The sequence below is a fragment of the Diceros bicornis genome, chromosome 15 (genome assembly GCF_020826845.1).
Source record: "Diceros bicornis minor isolate mBicDic1 chromosome 15, mDicBic1.mat.cur, whole genome shotgun sequence".
NCBI classification, from domain to species: domain Eukaryota; kingdom Metazoa; phylum Chordata; class Mammalia; order Perissodactyla; family Rhinocerotidae; genus Diceros; species Diceros bicornis.
In genome coordinates this window covers 49,877,365-49,904,169 of record NC_080754.1, presented here as the reverse complement: position 1 = coordinate 49,904,169, position 26,805 = coordinate 49,877,365, and the positions used below count along the sequence as shown (strand labels likewise).

The window sequence follows — 26,805 nt, the reverse complement described above, 5'->3', positions numbered from 1 at the left end:
GAAACGAGTCAATCTGAAAAGGGTACATTCTGTATGATTCCAACTGTGTGATAGGAAAAGGCAAACTATGGAGACAGTGAAAAATCCGTGGTTGTCAGGGTTTTGGGGGAAGAGAGGGATGAATAGATGGAGCACCGAGGACTTCTAAGGTAGTGAAACTACTCTGTGTGATACTCTAATGGTGGATACATGTCATTATATGTTTGTCAAAACCCACGGAATGTACCACACCAGGAGGTACGTGTACTCTAAGGTGAACTATGGACTTTGGGTGATGGTGATGTGTCAGTGTAGGTTCATCAGTTGTGACAAATGTACTACCACTCTGCTGTGGGATTTTGATAGGTGGGGCAGGCTGTGTATGTGGGGGCAGGGTATATATATAGGCATTCTCTGTACCTCCCCCTCAATTTTGCTGTGAACGTAAAACTGCTCTAAAAAACAAAGTCTATTGAAAAATAGATATCTGAGGAAATTTAGGACAAAAAACATGAAGACATGAGTAAGGTTGTACATAAAAGAATCCTATAGAGTTACTTGATGTAGGCCATATATTTGGCTTTGAGCCTCCTGGTTGTCAGAGCAAAGAGGGAAACATGAATCAGGTGGAGTAGGTGAACAAAAGCACCTCTTGTTCATGGAGTCTATTATGTTCTTCATAACGTCTCAGTCCTGTCGGCCTCAGGATGTGGTTGCTGGCTAAAAGGATCCCCAAAGTCGTCTTTCTGCTGTCTCGTAAATGGAAACAGTCTTCCAGGGTATCTTTTTGCTTGAATTTACTGCAGATGACATCTGTACCCAGGAAACAAGTCTCTTAAATAATTTTTAAGTTTACAACGCCATCTGATTAGTATTAAGCTGTAGTTAGTACGAGTGTGGTTGACCTGTTTGCATTCACATGGGGTTTGTACAAGAATAGGATGTATACTTCACCATGACGTGCGGCTTGCAGTATTTTCCTACATTCTACTTAGGCTAAGATGTCCGCATTTCCAAAGGAGGCTAACCTTTTTACCTCAGATTTAATTCCCTGGCTTTTGAGGGAATCGACTTGAGTAACTTACCTTTTTACCACTTACAAAAGACAATTGTTAAAAAAAAAGAAAAAGGCAAACTTTAAATTTGTACCTGGTCCTGTGATACAACTAAGTACACGTAAAAGAAGCAAACAATTCATGTTAATCTCAACAAATAAATATATTAAGAAGACAGGGATAAATTAATTAGTCTCTTGCATCCTGGTTCTTTCAGTTGACTGTACTTCAGAAACATTGGTGGAACTTAAAAAAATACAGATCCCTAAACCTCATTTTAGACCTGCTAATTCAGAATCTCTTTGCCTGATCTGGCTTCGTGTTCTTTATCAAGCGTCCGCTGGGAATGATGGTCAACCAGGATGGAGAACTACTGTTCTAATATTAAGGATGGTTACAGAAGGTGTGGTTCACTAAGTTGTACACTATATGAGGTAGGACCGTTGTTTAATTCACCATTCTCTCCCCACCTTCTAGAACTATAGCACACAGTAGGTACTCAGTAAATATTTGTGGAATGAATCTTGTGTTCTTAATTGCTTTGTTTTCCAGAACAGGCATTCTGTTTGAACACATGTAGCTATCGTACCATTTCCTCTTGCTCTGCAGCCAGCTGCTCCTTTCATTTGCTGTTACCTTCAGGAAAACAGCTTAGGCAGGACAGAGTCCCACAGTACCCTCGGGGAAATGTAGGGTTCCCGTCTCCTTGCACTACCTTGGGGTTAATGGTGTGATGTGGGCAGAGAATAGTTGAGACTTTGTTATCCGATGTATTTGGCTTAGAATCGGGGTTTATCACTTACTATTTGCTTTTAGTATTCCCTGGATCTCTGTATCCTCATCTGTAAAATGAGTATTCTAATTCCCATTATTAAATATTAAAAATAGCCTAGCTCAGTTCCTAACACCCCAGTATAATGGTAACCCTTATTACTTGAATAATTCTCGTCTCCCTCCTGTAATCTTAGGATCACCTCTCATCCAAAATGTCCTCGTCTCAAAACAGGTATCTCTCTACCTTCTCATCCAGTGGCTTTCCTTCTTCCCTTCCTGCCCTCTCCCTGTAACTCCTACCGCTGTAAGCCAGAAGTGGCTTCCTTCTGCTTAAACCCATCTTAATTTTTTTTTTTTTTTTTTTTGGGAGGAGATCAGCCCTGAGCTAACATCCGCCAATCCTCCTCTTTTTTTTTTTTTTTTTGCTGAGGAAGACGGCCCTGGGCTAACATCTGTGCCTATCTTCTTCCACTTTATATGGGACGCCGCCACAGCATGGCTTACCAAGCAGTGCGTTGGTGCGCGCCCGGGATCCGAACCAGCGAACCCCGGGCCGCCGCAGCGGAGCGCGCGCACTTAACCGCTTGCGCCACCGGGCCGGCCCCACCATCTTACATTTTTTTTTTAAATATTTTTTGTGTGTCTTAGCTGCTGCTGCTTTTTTTTTTTTTTTTTAGGAAGATTGTCCCTGTGCTATCATCTGTTGCCAATCTTCCTCTTTTTCTTTTTTTTCCCTCCCTAAAGCTCCAGGACATAGTTGTGTATCATAGTTGTAGAGTTGTATCTCTTGTATGTGGGATACTGCCTCAGCATGGCTTGATGAGCAGTGTGTAAGTCCACACCCAGGACCTGATCCGGTGAACCCCGGGCTGCCAAAGCAAAACGCGCCAACTTAACCACTACGCCACGGGGCCAGCCCCCCATCTTACATTTTGAAAGCTAAACCCTGCACTCCTGGACCACTATGCTGAAAGCTGCATCTGGGTTCTCTGAGAGAGGTTGCTGCTGGTGTAGAAATGAGCCACCTACCCTGAGGCGCCAGATTTCGTACATCTTCTCATCACTTCATTATGGGACACTTACAGCTCTGAGTTAGAGAGAACTCGGAATACTGTCTTGGGGCACCCTTTGTCATGGACCCTGTCTTTGTCATTTCCTCATACATTTCTTATAAACTCGATTTATGATTCCCATTGCTTGATCCTCAGTAGACCTTCCAGAAGGACCACCTTATGTTTTAAGATGTGATTATCCATTGTCCTTTGCAGCCTGTCCTCTATTAAGGCTGCAGCTACATCAGATCCAAGCACGCTAGTCTTCTCCTTAAAGAACCTCCATGGTGGTCCCCATTGGCGAGAGAATAAAGTCTGAACTGTGTAACGTGGTACTCGCTTGCCTCCCAAAGTACTTCAGATTTCCCCACCAGATGCCCAAAGTTTTGCCCCATTTCACGAATATACCTCATTCTCTCTTCTTGGCCTGTCCTTCTAGTCCATCTGCCTAGCAAACTCCACCTCAGTTCTTCCAGAACCAGCTCAAATATCACCTCCGCTGTGAAGCCGGCCTATCTTCAAGGCATAATAATGGCAGATTAGTTAGGGGAAAATATTTCAAGAATTTTCCCTGCTTTTTCTTGTCCTTTTCCAGCATTTGACTTTAGACCAGTGCTTGGGCACTAAGTCTGTAGTTGTTCAAAGACAGGAATGGAAAAGTTTATTCTTGTGTGCAGAATGTTGTGCAAGAGCTAGGCCTTGAGCCTGTTCTGTGGCCAAAATTCAGTGAAAATGGTCATACTGCCTTTCATCACATAGGCTAAAGGAATTTCTCTTTCTCTTCATTGAGTGAGAGGGAAATTTCATTCCTTCCATTTTATCCTTGGTAAAAACAAAAGCATGTTCTATTAAGGAAGTTACCCAGTGGGATACAGGTTTGTAACTGAAATCCCCCAATTTTCAACCTGAGTTGTATTCCCTTTGTTGTATATCCTCAGGAAGGAGAGTCGAGTTGTCTCCTAGTACTGTTTTAGAAAGGATTACGTAAAGCCAGAGTGAAATAACTTTTATGAGGATCTACTGTCTAATAATATGAAAAGACCTAAGCAATCCCCTTAATTATAGTAAGTGTGTGTGTCTGTGTGTATCAGGGATTCAGGCAGGGAAGGAGCGAGAGAGAGCATCAAGAAGGCTAAGCCACAATCTCCAAACACTTTTTTTGTGTAAAACTATGTTGAGTGTGCCATTAACACTGCTGACTTTTACCTCGTCCCTGGGTTTACCCCAGGAGTGAAGATGTCTTTTTCACTTATTACTTAAAAATTTAAAATTTTAATGGAATTGTAAGGTACAGTCATTTGAGTTGGACTGTGTGATACACAGCAAGTCATTTCACTAGGCCTCGGTTTCCCTTTCAGTAAAATGAACAGGTTAGGGTCATTGATTTTCAAAATCTTATTAATGAGCAGATTCTCCTTTTTTAAACAATCTTATGTGGATCCCCAATTAAATAAAGTATCCTCCTCCTTTACCACCGTCACACACACACGTACACACACACGTACATGCACACACACCGTGACAGCAGATAGAATTGGGGCTGCCACGGCTGGCGTGGGGGACCTGGGCTCTTCTCGCCATCCACAAGGCTTTCCCAGGGGTGAGAGCCTCACCTAGACCCTGGCTGCCCAGTCTCAGGCCAGCAGCTTCAGCACCGTCCAGGAGCTCGTAAGACGTGTGCCCTCATGGCCTGCCCCACACCTTCTGAATAGCAGTCGGTGGAGGTGGGGCCCAGCAATCTGTGCTTCATTAGGCTCTCCAGGTTATGGTTAGGCATGGTAACATTTGAGAACCACTGGCCCTTTGAGTGCCAAGCAGTTTTTAAACGAGAATTTCAGTGGGGGCAGTGGGAGGCATTCAGTTAAAACACTTGATTTAAGTTGAAGCATATTCCTTTTGTGGTACTTGTATAATGATAAGCATGTACTGGTGGTGGGAGAGTCCCCTTTGTGTTACTAACATATAGGTAATAGCTCATGTGAAAACTTCTAGACCTTACAGTGCCATGTGGGAAAAAACTGGGACAAAATGGTAAGAATTCCAAATATAGAAGAAAATGAGGATACAGCATACTCTTGGCCTTTGACCTTTGGAATTGTTGAAAATCCACAGATTCAGTTATACTTTAGATGGAATTCCACCACATAGTCGTAATTTCTGACTGTCACACCAAAAGCCGGTGGCAAAAGCATATTCTTGTGCTGTTCTCCTTCAGAGATCACAAACTGCCTTCTTACCCAGCAGTATTCCTTGTTATCAGGTTTTGTATTCTATTGTATTCTATTCTCAGAGACCAGAATCTGACCTCAAGATCATTTACCCAAAATTAGCATGAAAGTGTATTCATTCTGCAGATAAGAATTACTGTAGTAAGGTTTGTGAGAGATCGTGAACACTTGTGGGTCCTTGGAGTCTGTCCTCTTGCTGGATGGTGGGGGTTCTGGGTGGAGGTGGCTGCATCCACCTGTGCAGGGCTGACAGTGGTTTCCTTTGTTTGGAAGGACGAGCCTACTGTTAATAAGGTCTGGAATGTCGGGAGTGAAGGCAGATTTTCTTTTGGAATCTCTTTCTGTCTTGGCTCCCTGTAAGAGAGAACACTGGTCTTTTCTGTCTAAAATAAGATATTTAGTGGGGCTTTCACATTTCGTGAGTGGCTGATTTCTTCTTTCACTTGCAACCTGTACTATCTCATGAGCACATATCCTCCTAGGCATGCTCAGACAGGGTATCTGGGAAGAGAGTTTGGTTGTGGAGGGCGCAGAGTTCTTCTTTTCTCCAGAAGTGTGTGCTTTCCTGTTTTCTCCAGAAGTGTGTGCTTTTCTCACTGCATTTGAAAATGTAGTTTCTAGCTGGATTTCCATTATTGTTCCATCTCTCAAGTCTGTAGTTGATGATAAATCCTGTGTGTTTTCACCTGTCTGCTGCTGCATATGAATCCTAAGCATGGCAGAAATATCAAGAAAACTTGAAAAAAAAAAAAGAATGAGCTCAGGTCAGTGGAATTCACCCATCTTTCTGCCAAGTACAGTCTGAAAAGTGAAAATAGTCCAAACAAACCCAAATAGCTTTTATTTTGTAAAAGGACAGTGTGGAGCCCTGGATCAAAATACAAGAGACATTCGTTTTGGCAGGAAACTGGGCAATTAAAACCCTCACTTCCATTTCAAACATGGGCCGTCAGATCCATCCCCCAGTCTTGGAGGCCTCTGAGTGACTGGTTGAGGGCTGAGCAGACTTCAGGCCTTGCAACAGCTGCCTGCGTGTGGGATGGGAAAGGAGAGTGGTTTGGGGACAAGGCTGTTTTCAGAAGGAGTGCGCTGCTTCTGACCTGGGCATTATCCTCTGAGGGCCAGAGCTGGAGAAGTCAAACTATGAATAATTCTTTTTCTGTAAGACCACAGTATGCTGATTTTTTTCCTTACAGAGGTGTTGACTTCACTGGTGCGAAAGCAAATCTATGGCTCAACAAGGAGGGAACTATGGAGCCCAAATTGTTGCTAATGAGTAGAGTGGTTAGTTGTCTTTATGAGGTTCCATCACTTATCCTATCTTTTCGCCTTTTACCCTTTCTGCTCCTCTATTTTTGATACAGTCTGGAATGTTGTAAAGATGTTAACTACGTGATTCTTTCAACAGGCTGGAGGAGATATTTTTGTCATGTCAGTTTAAGAAGTCATAACCTATTAAATCATACTTGAAGCTTCACATTTTTTCACTTACATATAAAAAAGACAACAACACGTGAAAAAATTCTTTGAGTTTTCTTTTGAAATGAATGTTCACCAGAAGATTGAGGGCAGAATTTTGATTAGTTTCTGCCATATGTAGTGCTTAACTCGGTGAACCCATATTATTTTCTCTGCCTTTTTGCTTTCTTGGGAACTGATCATAGAGGCATTTAGATGACATCACAACCCATGTTGGTAAAATACATGTCATCCCAAAGAATCCTTTAAACAGCAGGTATAAGTGATGACATGGTTTGTTTCTGTACATATATAACCTTCAATTTTATTGAATTGAAACTTTTATATGTTATTCTGTCATTTAGCTAAGCTGAATTCTGAATTTAACTGGGTCAGAGGTCATCATCACAAATGTGCCGTACTTCGAAGTAAAATAATGTACTAGTTGGGACCTTACAGATCTAGGTTTAGTCCCAGCTCTGCCACTTGTGAGCTGTGTGCCTTTTTGGGAAAGAGAGTTAATCTCTCAAAGCTTCAGTTTCTTCATGTATTTATAAAATGGGGTAATTAGTAGGACCTATTTCAGAGGGCTGTCTTGAGCTTTTAATACAATTTCAGACACTTACTAAGTGCTTTAAAAATGTTACAGAGTATGAGTGAAGACAGACCATGACATTTTTCTGTTTATGAGAACTGCCGCCTGTGGGTCGTGTTAGCGGAACCCCCAGCCTGTGAGCGCCCCTCAGAGTGCTGAAGGGGAGGCATCCTGCAAGCTGGACCAGTGTTGAGTGACCTTGAGTGTCAAGGACTTGAGATATGAGAGGATTCCAAGGGGCGTCCAGTTCCCTCCAAATTCTCCTGACTTTTGCTCCCACAAACAACTTGAGAAATTCTGGGCTAGAGTAAAATTCAGCCCTCCCTCCTCATCTTACCTCTGCCTCCTCTCTGGGCTTGATTCTCTTGTGAGGCTGAGGAGTGGAGCATGACAGGCCGGCTTGATTCTGTGTTTGAACCCGCTCAACACACTGACTGCTTTGAATTACATTGCTAGATATTAGAAGTGTTGGGGAAAAAGTGTGGGGGGCGGGTAGCTGCAGATGACTTGGGTGAACAACTACTTCTCCACGTTTATTTTGCTAAAACACTCATATTACTTGCTGTAGGACAGTTAGTTGACCCAGGTGGATAAGCTAACTAGGAAACCCACTACATTTCAAAGTCTTTCACAAGTTTTCCTTATACCGCGGAAGTCGTACATTATCACTTCCACATTCTGTTTGTCACATATGGTATTTATTGATACATTATGGAAGGCGTCTGCACAGAGGTGTGAATACCAGGAGAGGATGACCATGGGGTGGGAAGGGGAGGGTGCTGTCATAGAGGCTGGCCACCACATAGTGTGTGGAGTCAGACACCATTTCTATTAATACTCTGTCTGAAATAGTCTCAGCATTTGTGATGGAATTTTGGCAACTTCCCAGCTGTTATGTCAACATTGGTTTTGTCACTGAATCTTCTTCCATGGAATAGTCCTGTAGGATCCCTACATATAACTGCTGTATGAAGAGGCAAGGTGTTGAATCTCTGGTTTTGTAGGATCAGTGTATTGTAATGTGACAATTCTAGCCAATATTGCATATATACTAATTATAGGTCATCCCTTCTGCCATGACCAGCCTTGGCATTTATTTTAAATGTAACTTGCCCAACCAAACACACCGCGGTGTAGCAGACTATATTACCCTCTTCCAATTTTTGGTGCTGTAATGAGACCTTGAAATTCTATTAAGAATTGAGTAGAGAACACAGGTATGAAATGGGAAAGGTCCGTGGGAAACAGTGGTGATACTAGTTCAGTGCTTGTGATTTATAATTTATAAAGTAAAGAGTATAAATGTCCCTATCGATTACTATAAAATTTCTTGTTTTTTCCTCTGGTGCTGAATTTGCATTTTGAACTCCCTTTCTCCGATTATAACTACTGCTTTCCAGCTGCATCAGAAGAACGAGGCTTTCCGTGTAGGTGTTGTGTGCAGGAAAGACCAGGTGATAGTAGGGGAGATGGTTTGCTCCAAGCACAAGAGGGAGTTGTGACGGTTCAGGAAGACTGGAAAATAAGGAGGCGGGAGAGAAATGAGAAGGGCCTCAGAGGAAGGGCACATTGAGATAAAAGGAAGTGGCAAAATAGGAAAACAAGTAGAATGAAAGGAGCAAACACAGTGGACAGGGAAGATTAGATGGAATAAAGATAATTTGGAAAAAAACAAGAGGCAGAAAATAAGAGTGGTTTCATGGTTCCATTTTTATATATTCCATTCCTCCCACTAGGTTAACATTTTCCAGACGAGTGGGGTGGAGAGGGGAAAGCCTTTTTCACCTATTATGTGTGCTGCATGAGCTGTTTTTTGGGGGGCTCCACTTTGAACAAATCTTGATGTGAATAAATCTCTTACTCTTCTTCTATTTGGACTTTCCCAATACTTACATATTCCTCCTGCCAGTGTATATTGATTTGGTAAGCAGATTAAAAGTTAAGTCTTACGTAGAACTTTGAAAGGAGTTAGCAGTACACTAGAGGTATTGGGTTTTTGAAGAGTGATCTGTAGTTGTTAAAGAGATTTTTAGGGTTTTGATATTCTTAAAAACTGGAAATTTGGAAAATTTTCCTCTTTTTTAGTTTTATTTATTTTCCTTATTGTAAAATTTTTGTTGTTCATTATTGTTTGTCAGTCACCGTATAAATGCATCCCTTCACCCCTGTCCTCTTTTTTAGTTTTAACTTAAAAAATTTTAAGAACAAGAAAGGCATTTACCTTTATCCTTGGGTTAGTGGGCGTTTGTTAAAAGCAGTCTGCTTTAAATGAAGGTGCCATGATTATTTTTAGGTCCTCTTACAAACTGAGGTTACTTTAAAATGCAGTCGTTCTTTCTGAAGAGAAAAAAGGAAGTTCAATCTTACTTTACCTTTATACGCTGCATAACGATGTTTTGGTCAATGACGGACTGCATATACGGTGGTGGACTCACAAGATTAGTACCATATAGCCTCGGTGTGTACCATCTAGGTTTGCGTAAGTACGCTCTATGATGTTCACACTATGACAAAATCCCTAATGACGCATTTCTCAGAACGTCTCCCTGTTGTTAAGCAGCATGTGACTGTATATAATGAAAAGGAATATTGATGGCATCTCTGTTATATGCCCAAGCCTTGCTTTCTAGTCTTATTAGAACTACCCCAGGAGAGAAGCATGGGGAAGTGGGAGGGAAGCTCTAGGTCTACCAACATCTTTAAAAAATTTTGATAAATACACTTATTCCTGCTGCTCTAAATTCACATGGTGAACTTACATTGTCCTCTTTGTCCCTATTTGAAAAGGCACAGATTATTATATGGAACAGTAAGGTCCTTAAAACCAAAAGAGATGGAGAAACTGCCCTATTTTAGGTTCACTGAGTTCCTCAAAACTATTTAAGTATCTTGCCAAGCACATTCAAAAAAATATGTATTTAGTCTTTCCCAACGATTAATCTTTTGGTGGAATGTTACTCCACGGAACTCCAGAAGATACCAACATTTCTTGAAAACTGTGGTTAAAAATTATGTGTTACTTAAGTGAAAAATGGTTATTGGTGCCTTAATTCTTCAGCTATCAAGTTTTTTTTTTTATTTTTTGAAACACGCTGACACCGTTAATGTTATTTACCACTCACACTATGATCCATGAGAGATGGCTCGAACTTGATGGCAGACAGTTTTCAATTTGAAACTATATTTTCTTTCCATTGAAGATATTCATGTCTACTCCCCATGGATTTCGATCTCTGGATTTAGTGGACTTGATCAAGAATATCATGCATGAAGGCAGAACTCATGTATGAAGTTTGATGAATCACTACTACATAGCATTTTACAGAAGAAAGGTTATCTTTTAGGTAGTAAAGATACATGCACTGTAAAATCAGTAAGATTTCCTACTGATTTGCTTGAGTCTGCAGTGTACACATGCCTGTGTTCTGCATTTCTTATGAGTAATTTCAGGGCCATTGGTTACCATTCTGTGGTCATGCTACCCCTAGTTGGAATGGGAGATACTCACAGTAATCTTTTATGCATTAGCCTCCATACTGAAGCTTTCAGAATTTGGTTTTCTGAACTTGATAATCTGTGGGATGTTTTGTACCCAGATATTAGGATTCTCACCCATTCTTCTCTTTTTCTCCTATTGTATACTTTTCTTTATTCCTTGCATTTTTAAATTCTGTGAATTCTCTTGTTTTCCCCCACTCTGTGTACGGGACTTCCATTACCTGCCATATGTATCATCACTAATACTATAAATGGACTTTTTAAATTCAGAACTTTTTATTTATTCATTCATTTTTTCATTCATTTACTACTGGGGTATTTTTATTTTCCTTTGTTTATTTGGAGTGGGAAAGGAGATAGGAGATGATAGATGAGAAGGATGTTTTTAGTGTTAGATTTTTTATATTGAAGAAGAAAGATTCAAGACGTGCTCTTATTTTAAGACTGTGTTACAAGCTCATCAAGCACATCTAAAGAAAAAGATAGCTCTTCTTTAAAGAGCTTGATCCACTTGGTAGATTATCTGTGTCCCCTTATTTCGATTTCCTTCCCGCTCACCCCTTTGTCCATGTTTATTTTCAGTAACCTCCTCACTAGTGGAGAAAAAGAGAAGGGAGAATGTGTCTAGGTTGCTGCTGTTAATAGCTCTGGTAGAGATTTGGTGTGTGAGGAGAACCTGAAACTTAAAAATGATGCTCAGAAATTATCTTTAGGGTTCATTCATAATATTGAGTAGGTCCATAGGAAACAGCTATTTTTTTTAGGTCAAAAACAGTTGGATATTAGAAATTTTATATGATTAAACCTAATGTTTCAAACCTCTATGTGATTGACAATGGGTAAATATCTATGCAACATGTATCTCTGTTCTGTTTTTCAACTATTGCTATGCCAGAATTAATTTTCCCCCTCTTTCAACGTTAGAAAAGAGTAAGAGAAAACAGTGAACACCAAGGAGTGTGGATAATGTGTCACCTGGTAGGTTATTTTTGCAGGCAGCATATCAAAAGTGACATTTTTGCAGAGCAGTGGATCAGTTAGCTGTTTAAAGCAGAATATATTGGATTTTATAAAGATACCAAGGAATAAAATAAGGTTTCAGTGCCCAAGATGTTCACTTGCAATGATGGCTAGAGTCCTATTGATTAATGCTGGTGAATGAGACACCGAAATGGAAAATAAACCATCCCTAGACAAGTGGTGATCATAGGTGATAATTATGTTAATTATACTTTATTTAGGTGGTAGTTTCATTCCTGGAAAATTACTTTTTTTTTTTCAAGAGAAATTTGAGGCATTTGAGAATTGGATGCTTTGTGGAAACTTGTATGTAATTTTTCAGTTTTATCCAATTTCATAAGTCTTCAGGGAATATTTTCAGGCCTAGATTTATGGACAACTGTACATAGTGTCTGCTACAAAAGGGACATTCTCCCATCAGGCATGTTGGAAAGCATATTGTCTATCTTTCTGCTACACTGTTGTGAGCAGATGTTCCCTCAGCATTTTTGAATCATTTTAATGCACAAGATGGGAAAAATGGGAAATCTAAAGCAGAAGATAGACATTAATTTCTGTGACTAGGAAGCTGCATTTGCACAGGGGTAAATGTCAGTATTTTCAATCTTTTCTATCCTCATGCTAAATTTGGGATAATACAGCCTGATAACCTAATCTGTCGTGGTCAGATCCCAAAAATTCAGTAGCAATTTTCAGTTTCAGTAGAAGAATGGGTTAAAAATAAAAGTTTGTGACAAACTCTAGCACAGCCGGGGCAAATGGTATGAACCCAGTCATTTAATTTGGCTTGCTTTTCTTTGCTCTCTCCCTATTCATATTGAAATTACTGCTGTCCGGGAAGAGGTTAGCACAATGGAGCACACCTCTGATAGGCTGTGTATTAGTTTCCTGTGGCTAACAAATTACCACAAAGTTAGTGATTTAAACAGCAGAAACTTGTTCTCTCACATTTCTGGAGAGAATCTGGAGAATACAGTTTTGGAGGTCAGAAGTCTGAAATCAGTAGCACTGGGCTGAAATCAAGGTGTTGGCAGGGTTGAGCTCCCTCCAGAGGCTCTAGGGAAGAATCTCTTCCTTTCCTCTTCCTGCCAGTGGATGCCAGCATTCCTTGGCTTGTGGCTGCATCGTTCCCATCTTTAAGACGGGCATCTTCAAAGCTCTCTCTGCTCCGTCTTCACGTTGCCTTCCCCTCTGGATGTGTCACATCTTCCTCTGCTTCCTTCTTATGAGAATACATTTGATTTAATTTAAGGCCCACTCAGATAATCCAGGATAATTTTCCCATCTCAGAATCATTAATCACATCTCCAGAGACTTTGCCATGTGAGCCAACATTCACAGGTTCCAGGGAATGGGATGTGGATATCTGTTGAGGGCCATTTTCAGCCTACCACAGGCTACTTCCAGTATCCCCATTCTAGAAACCTGGCCAGAGCCAGCCCATTACCCTGCATACTGCTTAGGTCTGATTGATGTGTTCCCTCTCCTTCCTCGTCATCCTCCAGAGGCTTTTCAGTGAGTTACAGTTAATATAAATATACAGTAGCAGCACTGGGTGTCTATGTCTAATAACATAGGCCAAGAATCATTTAATGAATCTAATGATTCTATAATGATAATGATTAATCCTTATAGAATTTCCCCAAGAAAATTCCATAAAAGGTGGTGCTTGTTAGGTGGTAACTGGATAGCTAATGTTATAGATTGATTACTTGTGTCCTTTCCTTGGTCGCTGTCATCTGGGAGGAGTCTAATAATTGGTTTAAATTTGTAGAAGAGTTATACGGACCCTGAGGTGTCAAATGGGTGATAAATTCTAGAACCCTGTTATCTATCTTGCTATGTTTTTAATAATTATTGCTTGATGTAATGAAACTTATGTCTTATAGATTTCCTTTTTTGCCCTTGGGTGAATGTTTTGCCTAAAACAGAAAGACATAGAAGATTTTAACTACATACCAGATAGTATTTGAAATAAGATTCTTTCCTGTTTCAGAATTCTGTGATTCTATGAAACTTGGTGGAAAATATATATTAAAGCTAAGTATATATAACTATAGTTTAAACATCAGCAAATCATTGATTAGATGAACAAATTAGTCAAAACTGTATCTGCTGTGAGTTTCAAAAATTTCCTTGGACTGTAATTATAGAATTATGAGTCCTAAAACAAGGGGTTGGTGAGAGGAATGAAATTGAGGTACAAAGCCCAGATTGTGTAAATGAGTAAGAAAGAAAACGTAAGGAGAAAAAAAAAGTTTTAGCCAAACATGAGAACTCACTAAGATGATACGTGATAGAAGACAGCAGGTACAGATGCCATGATAGTCTGTATATGAATCAAGGAATGGAGGGTACAGTATTAGTTAGTGGATCACAGTCTTCCCGCTAGCCAGGTTCAAGCTCTATCAGGTGTGCCAGTTCAGTTGTATAATCACCTCTTGTGGTATTGCTAGGACCTTAATAAGGGGAAAAGAAGCTGAGAGGATCACATCATGTTACCTGTCTGGAGTAGCTTCGTCAGTCTTAACTTTCAATGAGTTTAAAACATTGTCTGTCTAATTTACGCCATTTAACTCTACCCACAGTCTTGAGCCTTTAGTTTTAGCTATTTAGGTGTTTTTTTCCATAAGAGTATCAATCACTTACAGCATATACTATGCCCTGCCTTTTGGAACCAATTTAAATGAGAAAAATAAAGGACTTTGGGAAAAACTATTGAAGTATGTCTGCTAAATTGTTTTACTATTTGAGAACGGCTCTGGAGACTGAAATACATTTTCCATTTAGTAGAGTTTGCTTTTTTTGTGAGCCATAACATTCATGGAAATATGTTGAAATCTTAAATATAGAGAGTATGACTTATTGCTCTTGGTATTACTTAGATGTTACAGTCTACACTACAGTATATCTCTGATCAGCAGTATTCGAAACAAGGATAACTTCAGACCACAGTGAAGCTTGCATATTGTGATTCACAACTTTTTCTTCCTGTTCTGGGTTCTTTAGGTTGTAGAGCAAGGATGCTACAAACTCTTGCTTTTCCGTAGGACATTTCATTGAATATGTATTCGTGGTCACTTAAGTTGCAACTCTTCTTAGATATTAAAATTGTATGTTAAAACTTAGGTCTAGAAAATCACTTTGCTTATTGTGAAACAAGTAATAAGCTTCTGTATATCTAAAACATATTTCATTAAATGTGACTCTTTTCCTAAATTTCCAGTGTTATTGTGGTGCTCGTTTTTTTTTCTTTTAAAGACTTTTTTTAGAGCAGTTTTAGGTTCACGGCCAAATTGAGAAGAAGGTACAGAGATTTCCCATATGCTTGTTTTTTAATCTGTGTGTGTACATGCGAACTTGTATAGAGATTTTATTCCCTGAGCTAGTCTCTCTGCTTTAACTTTTGTTTGTAATCTGTGTGTGTGCATGCGCACTTGTATAGAGATCTTGTTCCCTGATCTAGTCTTTCTGCTTTAACTTTTATTCCCTTACGATTGATTCTCCACACAGCAGCCAATGGGATCTTGTTAAAACCCTCCGTGTGTTTCTTTCAAACTTAGCGTCAAGTGCAGACAGTTTACCCCAGTATCAGTCTGCATCGACTAACTGCTACCTCAGCTCCTTCCAGCCCTGCTCCAGCTCTCTGTGCTCTAGGGCTTCCTTTCCAGTCCTCTAACACGCCAGGCCCTTTCTGCCTGAGGGCCTTCACTCTTTGTTTCCTTGGCCTCAAAAGTCATCTTGCTCTTTGTATGGTAGGGTCCTCCTCATCCTTCCTGGAGAAGCCCAAATGCTTCAGGGTCAGAAAGGCCTTCTCGAACTACTCCATCACATCACCCTTTAAAACTGTTCTTCATGGCACCCACCCCTAGCTGACCCCGTCACGTTTGTTCATGTATGTGTACGTTGTCTACATTCTCCCAGCAGAGTTCACCCCTTGTGTGGATTGGAAACAGATTGGAGTTGTCAGAAGTTCAAGTGTAGAGCTCATTCAAAGGGACTCCCAAACATCTTTTATAGATAATATAAATTGCTGAATTTGCTTTTTATTTTAACAATTTCATTTTATAAGGCTTGGATTAAAGTACAGAATTGCATTGCAGTTGGAAGGAGTTACCAGCTAGTTTGTTATGAGTGTGTGTTTGCTGGAATTGCACAGTGCATAGCACAAAATGCTTTTTTGAGGAACTGAACTGCTAGGTAAGACTTTTATGCTAAGCCTATTTCATCCACACAGATGAAGGGCTTTCCTATAAATGAAGTCTTATGTTTCCTTCCTGCCAAATAAGTGTAATAAACTGTCATCACTGCTCCCCTCTTTTTTGTTCAGTAAAAATTAGCCTCTCTTAGTGGTGGCAGAGGCGCTTTTGGCAGTCCAGTATTATTTCTGCTACCATTAGCTTTTACCCTTAGGTAGAATCTGGACTTCGTGTTTTCCCTTATCCAATTTACAGTGAGTTTCATGTGATTCATAGGAATTAAAATTTCACTCAGATACTCTTGACTGCCTGGCAGTAAAAACATTTTGGAATATTAAAACAAAGTTTTAATATGGAAACCTTTTGTTTACACTATTGATTTCTCCCATAGTTTGGAATGTTTTTCAGACAACAGCTCTTAGTCTGATTCTCTTAGCACTTGTATTAAAACTTCTTTAAAAAATGGTGTAACTTTTATATTACAGTCATGTGCTGCATAATGATGTTTTGATCAATGATGGACCGCATATATGAGGGTGGTCCCATAAGATTAGTACCATATAACCTAGGTGTGCAGTAGGCTAAATCATCTAGGTTTGTGTAAGTATACTCTATGAAGTTCGCCCAACAATTAAATTGCCCAACAATGCGTTTCCCAGAACGTGTCCCTGTTGTGAAGTGACATGTGACTATACTCAGCACCTTTGGTACTCAGAATGGTTTTATATGCTCTTATTCTGTTGAAAGATGAGATGAAAACGTTCTTTTCTGATTGTTGGGAAACGTTGTGAAACCTGACTTTTCGACCACTTTATACTAGTAGCAGAGACTGTTTGCCTACTTGCTCCCACTTGGCTCTTCCAGCCGGGGCTACCTTGCTCCTGTGAGGAAGATCTTAAGTAAACTTCAAGTTTGTGCCAGAAATAACAATGGGAAAGCATCACCTTCCAAGTGTTAATAGAATGAGAGACAGAACAACAGATTCTACTTTAAGAATTATTAATGAAGACTCCATCTACATATGAAACCATTCTCTACCAGGTAGTACATTGACATTTTGGAACAGGGGTGGACTCTATCATCTTGGTTCAGAGAGCCCCCTAACAATAGCGTTCTAGGAAAGGAAGCCTCTGTGATATGTAGCCTAGGAGATAAGCTTGTTCTGGTAGAACACATCTGAATAGGAAGCAAATCCTTGCTCTTATCATACTGTCAGTTGGGTCCAGATCGCCATTGGGCTTAAGCAGAGACCTCTAATTCCAGCTTTTTCTCAAAAGATTCCAGTGGTCTGAACTAAAGATACAGGAGATATAAACCTGTGTTTGCCTGGAAACCAGGTTGTCACCAAGCTCAAGGGCCAGAAAGAAATCATTCCTTCTCTTACTTTCTACAATAACAGTATGAGTGTGGGGGATGGAAAGGTATTTTGGAGTTTAATAAAACGTATTACCATGAGTCCTGTCTGCAACTTTAATAAAATTTGGGTGTTTTCTTTAGGAGAACACCTTTTCTGTTCCTGAATTAAGCTATGATGGCCCCCTGTATGGAGCCTAACTAGAAACTGCCTTAAATACCCTAAGGAAAAAGTAGCTGAGCTTTGTGACAATGGGGAGCAATTCACAGTGCCGTGACCCTGTCTCCGGTCAGTGACCGAAAGACAGAGGTTATGGACTGCATTGGGGAAGAGGACTGACTGCTCTAAAAGACATAACCTTGTTCTAGACACAACTGGACATGATCTTCGTTTTAGATATTGCCTGTTCAAGTTTCAGGGAACTTTTAAGTTCACATTTCAGGTGAATATTCTTTATTTGAGCCTTTAGTCTTTTTTGGAGAGCATAGACCCCCAAAACTCAATGTGATGATCTTGGAACCTCCTAAATTTCTTTCTTCCCATTCTTAGTCTCTCTTCCCACTTCCTTTCACTTCCTCTGAAAATTAACACCTGCCAGCGAAATCAACTTTATGCTCCTTTCACTGGAGACGGGGGTCTAAAAATCAATCCTGGCAACTAATGTAAAGTGAAATTGGGAAGACGCCTGGATTCTCATGGAGTCATGCAAGCTGAAGTTATTAGAGAGGATTAGGGACCACAGCTGGTGAGCAGATGGAATGCTTATAATTTCATAATCTTCGGTAGCTATAAACCTAAATCTGCACAATACCCATTTGCTTTTTCTCTAGTTCATTTCATTTCATCCTGCTGGAATATAACCCTGGTCAAACGTGAAACTTTAATTGTTGTAGACGATGAGTCTTAATAGGTCATTCACTTAGATGGCATCATTTATAATTCTGCTCATGCAATTTCTTACTCAATTACATTTTAGTAACCACTATTTAATAATGTACTTATGAGAAGTTCAGTAGATAGGGAAGAAAGAATAAGACTTCTACATTTCATTCAGAATGTGGAAATGAGGACTAGTTCACACTAACACTAACGATGTAGTGTAATTACATTACGATGAAGACTGGTTCACAGCAATTACAACTTAAAGTCTTGAATCAGTTTCCTCAGCTCTTTTTCTATATGTCCATTTCATTAGAAATACCTTTGTCGTGCAATCAGACAAGTCATGTAGACCATCCACCTTCAACTGCTCTGCTACCTAATCACACCAACCTCCTCCCGCCCCCCATATCATCTTCTCTTTTTGTTCTGGTTTATTATAATAGGGAGCTTTGTACATGCACAGTGCAACTGTTAGCCTTCTCAGAAACACAGGCCTGGGCCACCCTCTCCATTAGATTGGTGTTTCCTCCACAAAGGAAAGTGTTTGTGAGACATGTGCTCAGTGGCTGTTAAGGTCAAATTAGGAACTTCATTCTACTGATACAAAGACATTAATTTATACTTTAGTGGTTGTTACTTTACGAACAGAGTTAATATCCACTGTGCAGTTGAGCACTTCTTTATCCTTATTGAAAGACTTAAGAAAAATGGCTGCATAGACTTTCAAGCTAATGCCAAGTGTCTGAAAATATAGAAAAACAGCTGGAGCCATAAATAAGTTCAGTAGTCAGATACACTCTGTACTAGCTGGTTGGTAAGAAAACAACACAGATATTTCAGGTGGTGCTGCATAGCAAACAGCTGTAGTTGAACGGTCCAACATAGTCTCTGTTCTTTTGGAACCAGTATGTGCTTCTCCTCTAAAGCCACAGTCAGCTGCAAAAATATTGTAACATGTGTTTTGGAAGCAATTACTGCATAATAGTGTTCTAGCCTCAAAACATCCTGAATGATACATTTCTATACGTGGGGGGAAAGGGGGCAAAATATTGTGTTACTGATGTGTTGGCACGAGATGGTCTGAAGAATTATCATAGGAAATGGTGTGTTTTGGGATCAGCTTTTCGAATGATCTTCAGTAGCTTCGTTTTGGCCTCCTGTAATTGGATGTGACCTCTTATGGAAGCAGTAGCATAAAAACACATCTTAACTTCCAGTGTGATTATTTTGTACTGAACCAAGTAGTCCAGCTGTCCCTTCAAGCTGATAAATTTGTTTATCTTCATGAGTGAAATTGTTCTCCCCACCCTTCCCTTGTTCCCCTGGACGCGGGGGATGGCAGGATGAGAGGAGATTTTGGAGGTCTCCCAAAAAGAGTGAGACTGAGAGTCAGAAGACCTAGGATTGATTCTGAGTTCTTTTGGATTTGCCTGTGTGATCCTAACCTAATTCTTAAAATCTCTAGTTTGTAGGATCTATATCTAGTAAATGGGTGTAATAAAACCAAATATATATTTGCATATGTATGATAGACATGTATTAGATTACTAGGGCTGCCATAAAAATGTACCACAAACAGGATGGCTTAAACAACAGATACTTATTTTCCCACAGTTCTAGAGGCCAGAAATCTGAGATCAAAGTGTCTGCAGGGTTGATTCCTTCCGAGGGGGATGAGGGAAGGGTCCGTTCCAGGTGTCTCTCTTTGGTTTGTAGATGGCCATCTTTTCCCTCTGTCTTCACATCATCTTCCCTCTGTATGTGTGTCCACATTTCCTCCTATTATAAGGACATTAGTCATATTGGTTTGGGGGCCACCCTAATGACCTCATTTTAACTTTATTACTTCTATAAAGACACTATCTCTAAATAAAGTCACATTCTGAGGTACTGGGGGTTAGCACTTAAATATACAGATTTTGGGGGGAACATAGTTCAGTTGATAACAATGCATTACAGAGGGCTATCTAATTATAAACAATATTCTTATAGTTTTTAATTCTTTGACTTGCTCTGGGTATTCAAAATATTTTAATGAAATTTTATTCTAATTTGTTGTTAGTGCCGTCAAGTCCATTCTGACTTCTAGTGACTCTCTGTACAGCAGAGTGAAACCCTACCTGGTCTTTTTCTGCCATCCCTTCCACTGTATCAGACAGTGCTCTGCTGTTATTCATAGAGTTTTCATGGCCAGTTTTGTTTTGTTTTTGGTAAGGAAGATTAGCCCTGAGCTAACATCTGTTGCCAATCCTCCTCTTTTTTTTTTTTTTTTTTTTTTTTTTGAGGAAGATTGGCGCTGGGCTGACATCCGTGCCCGTCTTCCTCTACTTTATATGTGATGCCGCCACAGCATGGCTTGACAAGCGATGTGTCAGTGCGTGCCTGGGATGCGAATCTGCAAACCCTGGGCCACCACAGTGGAGCGCACGCACTTAACCATTACACCACTGGGCAGCCTCGTGGCCAGTTTTTTCAAAAGTGGGTGGCCAGGTCCTTCTTCCTAGTCTGTCTTAGGCTGGAAGCTCCACTGAAACCTGTCCACCATGGGTGAGCCTGCTGGTGTTTGAAATACCTGTGGCATAGTTTTCAGCATCACAGCAACACGCTGCTGCCATTATGACAACTGACAGACAGGTGATATGGTTCCTTGACTGGGAAACAAACCCGGGCCCGGAAACTGAGAGCTCCAAATCTTAACCACTAAACCACCAGGGCTGGCTTTTATTCTGATGAGCACATTGATAGAAAAAAAAATCACACTTCTTTAAAATTTAACACTCACTTGTGTTTTCATTCATCATGGTGAATTTGCAAGCGAAAAGGTACATCTTTCACTCTGGGAATAAGATGAAACTGCTGTGTACACACCGTTCTGGTTCCTATCTCTTAGGGCTTCTTCTTGTTGCCTCTTAGTTGTAGAGGGTTGTTTGGGAGTTTATTGAGAAAGTTTCAACAGGAATGGGTGAGTTGAATTGCTTATTGCCAGCAGGATCAAAGAAATCTAAATTAACCTTTTGCTCAAGGGTAAATAGACCGTCAGTTGGAAGTTAAAGTTTGAGCAAATGGCAGCGTTTTATTCAAAGTGTCTCACTGCTAGACCGCTTGCTATAGGTGGTAAGCCAAAAAGACCGAGTCCGCAGTGAAGCCAAGTGGGACTTTGTTAGCCTGGAATAGAGAGCAATGCAACGAATGAGATCCCTCGATGGAAAATGTTGAGCTTTTTCGTTCACTGGGATTGCAGTTGGAGGACTGTTAATTATGGGAAGAAAGGCAACCAGCCGGTCACATCCTGTAAGGCAGAAAGGAGAAAGGGTAGTCAGGGCGCTTGGAAGCATGCATTAAGATTGCAAAAAGGGAGACTTGCAAATACTTGAGTAGGTCAAACTTTCCTATTTGGCTGAGTAATTAATTGCTAAATAGGCATAATAGAGTCATCTCAAATGGTTCTTTAGAGATGCATGATTTGTGCACACAAAAAAACTATTGTGGAACAGGAAAGCTGGAAAACAACTAACTTGGCCAAACAAAACCATGGCATTTCAGCCTCTAAAAGCAACTTTGTGCATTCTGATTTAATTTTCTGAAATAAGATTAGTACATAGCAGCTTAAAAAGTTACCGCTAGTAGGTAAAATGCTCTATTCTTCTCCAGGATACTGTCCAGAGTGAGGTCCAGGAATTCTCAATTGCTTAATTAGTAGTGTCCTCAGTTGCATTTTTATCATCACAGCAAGCGTGATGGCTTTATTGAGTTTTTTGCCAGGCAAACTGTTAGTTTTGGCTGTAGAAATATTTCTAATCCACACCAAATTTAGGATTCTTACTGAAATTATTTAGTATGTTTAAACTGGCTTCCTATTCAAAAACATAGATCTACAGACTTTTTTGGGGGGTCAGGAGGATTGGCGCTGAGCTAACATCTGTTGCCAATCTTTGGCTTTTTGCTTGAAGAAGATTGTCCCTGAGCTAACATCTGTGGCAATATTCCTCTATTTTGTATGTAGGATGCCTCCATAGCATAGCTTGATGAGTGGTGTGTAGGTCCGTGCCTGAGATCCGAACTCACAAACCCCGGGCTGCTGAAGCAGAGCGCGCAAACTTAAACACTACACCACCGGGCTGGCCCCAAGATCTACAGATTTTTGACACAGTTTTATAATCTCTTATTTGATATAATATTGTGATCTATCAAAGTGTCTCCCCTTAAAACTCTCTCCACCATGATATCTATCATGTGCTTGTTTCTAAATATTTAGAGAGTAAAAGCATAGTATGTGCATTTGTGGGGAGTGTTTCTCTGACCATTTATTTAGTCATACATTCAGTGAATGTTTCTGTGCCAGGCACCAGCTAGGCACTGGGGAATCAATGACAGAGAGCACAGACAGGATTCCTGTACTCAGGAAGCTTATCCTTACTGCTTTTTGGAGAGGTGGAGGACGTACTGTGAACAGGAACATGCAGTGGGATATATACTTCAATATGGAGAGGAGGATCGGATGTTAGGGAAAATCCTACAAAGAGCAGCACCATTGCAGGTGGGTGATAAAGGCAACACTGCCTGCGAGAATTGCTCTCTCAGCAGAGGCACGAAGGATGAGAAAAAACAGCCAGACCAGGAGGGGAGGGATAGATTGACGTGCATATTCTCTACTCTCCTTCCACCCTTGGGTAACTTAAAGGTTTGTCTATCACAAATAAGCCTTTTACGTGTGGATGTTTTATGAAAGAAATTTTATCATTATAATCGCTAGGAAATTATTTTGAAATCAATTATCTGGATGAGGAATTGTCAGTTTAATGTAATTGCTGAGAGCCATATTTTGAATCTTTTTATCCTGTCATTCATTCCTTTTTTTGTCCCCCTCTCCCACTTTATCTTTTTGTGTGTAAGGAAGACCAGCCCTGAGCTAACATCCAATGCCAATCCTCCTCTTTTTTTTTTTTTTTTTTTGCTGGGGAAGACTGGCTCTGGGCTAACATCCGTGCTGATCTTCCTCTACTTTGTATGGGACGCCACCACAGCATGGCTTGACAAGCGGTGCGTCGGTGTGCGCCTGGGATCTGAACCGGCGAACCCCGGGCCGCCGCAGTAGAGCACGTGCACTTAAGTGCTTGTGCCACCGGGCTGGCCCCCCACTTTTTTTTGGCCATCTCTTCTATTTTTCTCTTCTGTGCTATTTTATCTTTGCCTCTCGTGCATTTTTATTTCTTGTCCAATTTTGTCCGTGACCCAAATGGCTGCTTTTGCTCATTGGTTCCTCTGGGCCTGATGAGCTCACCACGGTCCAGGGGTTGTATACCCCAGCTGTTAGGAAATGGGGACCAGGGGAGCATGGTTTATTGCCTGCAGACGTTGAAATGTGCTTGGCGAGATGTGCCATTTATAAAGCTGGTTGGCATATAAATGTAGTATTCCAATTCTCAGTCCTTGTAACTGAATTTTTTAATATACATGCACAAGACACTATTAAGGCCTATGAATATCATGTTTTGAACAACAAGCGTAGCCCATTTGGACAACAGAGATGCAGCTGTGTGGCTCGAGTCCTTTATACAGAAAACTGAATAATTTAAATTCCAAATAATTTAATTTTATAAAAGACTTAGAATGAGACAGCAAGATCAGTGTATATGACTTTGGTATAGAGTAGTTTGCTTGAAAACAACTCAAGACTTCTTTCGCGTTAGTCTTGGATTTGTGGGGTGTCTGCTCTATCATAGATGTTTTGGAGAATGAAATGAAAAAACTTGAAGAGTCCTAGTCCTCAAAGAGTGGTCCCAATTCTGAAGAAAAATCTCTCATAGATAGCATCCTTCATATAGACATTTCCGTCTTGCTGGCCCAATCTGACTTTTCATTTTAGTTTATTTCTCAGTTTGGAGCGTTTAGAATACAGTCCATTTTCTTTTCTGGGTTGGGACAGATGGTGCTGTCTCTTTTGATTATCTGTTTTTTAAAGGGAAATGTTGATTAGGGAGAACAAGAAATGAAACATGGCCAGATTTCGTTGAGAGCAGAAATTACACAATCCAAGGAGAGCAAAGTGTGTTCTATGTTTTTCTACTTAAAGTTTACCGTGGTTTATGTCTAAGTTTCTAGAGTTCAAGTTGGCTGTATTTTAAAATGTCATTTAAGATGGCTCTTGGGTTATTGGTTTTCTTTGTTTTAACTTTAATTTCTAAGAGATATAGAAACCGGAAATATTTAGATAGCTTTTTTCTTTCTGGTCACATTTAAATAAAAAAATCCTTGGGTTATAGTTGCTTTTGACAAATCCAGAAATTTTGGATAAATTCTACTTTATGCTACTAGAATCTCTCCCTTGTGGTCTGCACATTTTCTCACTGTTGGCCAAGTGACCTTAAACCAGAATATTTAACAGGTGTTCAAAACAGAAGTCTCAAGGAAGTGGACGAAGGAGACAGAAAACAGCTTGAAGGGCCTCCCACTGGCTACGTTTGGGACAATTTTAGCGTCCAAAAGAATGATAGCAATGGAGTATCACAAATTTTATTGAATAAAAATTAGAATCGATGAGTTCATAGATACTTAAAGTGGGAGAGGGAACTAATTAACATAGAATTAGGAACATCACCATCTTGCAACTATCAGTATAATGATATCTTCTGGCAGAGATCATCAGTGTTTATTAAAAGTATCAGGTGAAAGGGGAGAAAGTGCTTTGACAGCGGAGAAATATGTTACACAAACACCATAACCAAGTGATCCAAGTGCTGAGCATCACCAAAGGGTTCAGACATAGACCGGCACTGTATGCTTCCTCATGTAATGGAATGGGAAGAACATGTACATAGAATTCTTGCCAAAAATTTTTAGCCTAAATCTAATTATGAGGAAGTAGTCACACAACCCTGAGAGTGGTATATGCTGTAAGAAAACTGGTCTGGACTCTTCAACGTATCAACCTTAGGAAGACAAAAAATACAGGGGATTTCTGTTCTAGATTAAAGGAGACTAATGAAACCTGACAACTAATGCAACATGTGTTCCTTGATTGGATCCTGGATTAAAGACATTACTGGAACAATTGGGGAAATTTGAATATGGGATGTAGATTAGATTTTCTTCTATCAGTGGTAAGTCTTGGTTGTGATGTTATTTTGGTTATGTATGAAAGGTTCTTTTTCTTAGGAAAGACATGCTGAAGTTTTAGGGGTGAAGTGTCATAAGATCAACAACTTCCTTTCAAATGGTTCTGAAAAAAAATGTGTGTGTACATGTAGAGATAAAATGTGAACACGCAAGTATATCAAAATGTTAACAATTGGTCAATCTAGGTGGAGGGAATATGGGTGTTCATAGCACTACTCCTTCACTGTTCATTAATTAAAAATGATTAGAAATATATATTTTTATGAATCAGGCAAATTCACAAAGAATTTTTCATTTCCAGATTCTCTGGACAAATGGCAATGTTTATCAACCTTAGACCCATAAGGCAATAATTGATTGGCTACATAGCAGCTGCCCCCCTTACATAGGGTAAGGGCTTTTTCAGTTTTCCATGGTCCTTACCCTTCCTTTTTGCCTGATGTGTCCACCTTCTTTTACTCATTGACATTACCTGCCTGGTGGCTATATGCATTTGAGTGTGTACTCACATGTGTCACCTTTGCTAATTTCCTGGGGGAGGTAGGTTGTACCATGAGTGGTAGTGACTTTTCCGTATGCCAGAATTCTGGTGAGTTGTTTGGAGCCCTGGCACATGAAGTTAGCTCTGGATTTGATCCCTATATCAGCTGATGAGCTTCACTGTGTTCTTTGTTGTTCATAGACTGAATGTCTATCCTCATCCCCAAATGCATATAATTTAGTCATATGAGACATCAATTAAGAAAACATGGATGTAAAAACTGTTTCAAACTTGTTGTATAGGTGATGTAAATATTAAGATTCTCTCAGATTTAATGTCTTACAAAATTGTGCTCTCTGGATTCTGCCTTTCAGTTGACACAGTCTGGAAAAAGTATTGAAGAAGCTACTTGAAAAATTTTCAATGTGACATGCTAACTTTTAATGAAAAAACATTTTGTGGAAACGTTTATAGATGCCAATGCAGAAAGTAGTGTATAAACCTTAATTACTTTTATAAGTTGTTCTATCCTGTGTTTAAGAGATTGCTTTCCTGTTACACACCCAGGGAGGGTACCAGCTCTTGCTGGATAATCATGGAGTTCAGCCTTCCCCCAAAATAAAAGAGCTATATCTGGCGCAGGTTAGGGCCCAGCCAGCCAGTGAAAGGGTTCGAATACACAGAGGGAAGGAAAGGAAGGGACTGGTGCTAGAGTCAGCCTTCCAGGCAAGCATATCTACCTAATACTTTATCCATTTTTGTGGGGTTTTCATCCCGGTTTAATTTGATGTTCTTAAAAATACTAGCTGCTTTTGTCCAGTTCCATGCATATATATGATTTTTGCCTTGTGAAGTAAACATAAGAATTTTTCTTAGGGAATTTGACAGAAATGAGCATAGAATCTCCTAATATTTCAAGTAGAACCCAATTTATTTGGTGGTTGAGAGATAAACTGAGTTGACTTGGGAACCAACAAGGGTATGGATCGTATCTGGTACTTCCTCTTTTCATCAAAGACCCAGACCTAGCACTTCTGTGTTGTCCCTCTTATTATCTAAAGTGTTGTACAGCATTTGCCTTGAGAGACCCATTTTGCCTACGGGTAGATTAATG

At 40.0% G+C, this 26,805-nt stretch overlaps 1 protein-coding gene across 5 annotated transcripts in view; it reads left to right on the top strand.

Annotated features, from left to right (window-relative positions):
• The window catches only part of FNDC3B (fibronectin type III domain containing 3B), a 333,064-nt gene that overhangs the window by 196,788 nt on the left and 109,471 nt on the right, over positions 1–26,805 (top strand). The gene's annotated exons all lie outside the window — the stretch shown is intronic.